At 53.3% G+C, this 1536-nt stretch overlaps 1 protein-coding gene across 1 annotated transcript in view; it reads right to left on the reverse strand.

The window, feature by feature from the left end:
• LOC111736943 (immunoglobulin lambda-1 light chain-like) overlaps window positions 1–1536 on the reverse strand; it is a 52156-nt gene that overhangs the window by 1166 nt on the left and 49454 nt on the right. The gene's annotated exons all lie outside the window — the stretch shown is intronic.

Here is a 1536-nt window from a genome sequence, read left to right on the forward strand (position 1 = left end):
TATCCTCAGGCCCTGCCTAATCCTGACAATCTGATGGCATCTCTACGGGGGTATCCGTCTGTTTGTCTCCAGTGTGGAAGATGTGTGCTCTAGTTTACTGTAGGGTCAATCTTGCGACATTTCTGACCTGACATATCTGCACTGGGCCTTTGTCCTGAGGGGTCTGCTTTCATCCAAATCTATCTCTCCTGTGCCTCTCTAATGGGGTAAGAGATTTGCTGATCAGGGAGTTTCTGTCTGCCTGTCCTTGAGTCTGTCTCACCTACAGAGTTGACTTGAGGTTCCCCATTGGTACTTGATTGGTCTGGAGATTTCATGCCGAGGCATCTGCCATCTGTTCCCTCAGGGATTCGAGCTTCTGAGTAGTGTATCCTTAAGACTTAGGAGTCTACCCCTTTTCCTTCTGTCCTTCTGCTCTCTTTTTCCTAGCTCTTAACAGCCAGAATATTCTCCTTCCCACTCCGTCCTCCCTCCTGTAGAGTTTTCTGAGGCCCAGGCTGGCTGAAGACTGCATGGCATCCCCACCGAGGCCCGTAGGAGCCCCTCCACCATGGCAACGTTCCTGAATGTGGATTCTGAGTCCCACAGCCCCGTGGACTCTCAGGGACTTAGACTCGTATGTCACCAGCATTAGCCCAGAGTGTTCCGAGTCCCTCTAAAGTTCCAGGCGGTAACCCTCATTGCCACGTTCCCCCTGGAGGTGATGTCTCCTTAAGCCCTCACAGACGAAGCTGGTCCACAGAAGAGAAAAAAGAAGTCTTAGGGCCCCCATATTCTCCTAGCCCTACTGGGAGCCTGATCTAGCCTCTCGTCTTTGGTCAGAGGTGAAGGGAGCAGCTGAGGCAAGCAAGGGCTTCCACCAAAGAGGGGACGAGGCCAGGGCCCTTGAAGCCCGTCTCTGGGATCAGTCCGAACAGGAGATAAGAAAAGGTACAGGAAAAAGAGCAAAATCAGCAGAAAATTGCCCAAATCCTGGGGAGAGCAGAGAAGTGGGGAGAAGAAGAGACTCACCTAAGACGGTCAGCCGAGTCCCACTGCCGAACGCACCACACAGTGACACAGCCTCGAACACAAACCTCTTTTCACCCCCTTCACCCCCTGCCCAGGCCCACCTGCAGCTGCACCGGAGGCCCAAAGTCCAGCCTCCTCGTCACGGGTGGTGATCGGGCAGATGGCTGGGTATGAAGTGGTGACTCTGAGGAAGGAATTTCAGGGCCATGGAGTTTTAGGATTTTCCATGTCCTTGGTCATGGGCTGACTTTGCAGACAATGTGCTGATAGTGAATAAGAATTTTCATCTAATTCCATTCTTACAGAGGATCTGTTCCTTGTCCCAGCCTAATTCATGCTGTCGTTGCGAAAGTGGTGACTCTGTCCTCTTCACCACACAGATGATGGTGTCGAGATCCCTTCGCAGACCTGGGAACCGGGGAGGTCCTGGAAGCCACCACATCCTCAGCAGAAGAGATGGAGGAGGATCAGGGGGTGGGGATGGGAGTGCAGGTGCGGGGAGAGTCACCTTTCCCTCAGGACCCC

Source organism: Pteropus vampyrus, unplaced genomic scaffold, assembly GCF_000151845.1.
Source record: "Pteropus vampyrus isolate Shadow unplaced genomic scaffold, Pvam_2.0 Scaffold23, whole genome shotgun sequence".
Lineage (NCBI taxonomy): Eukaryota > Metazoa > Chordata > Mammalia > Chiroptera > Pteropodidae > Pteropus > Pteropus vampyrus.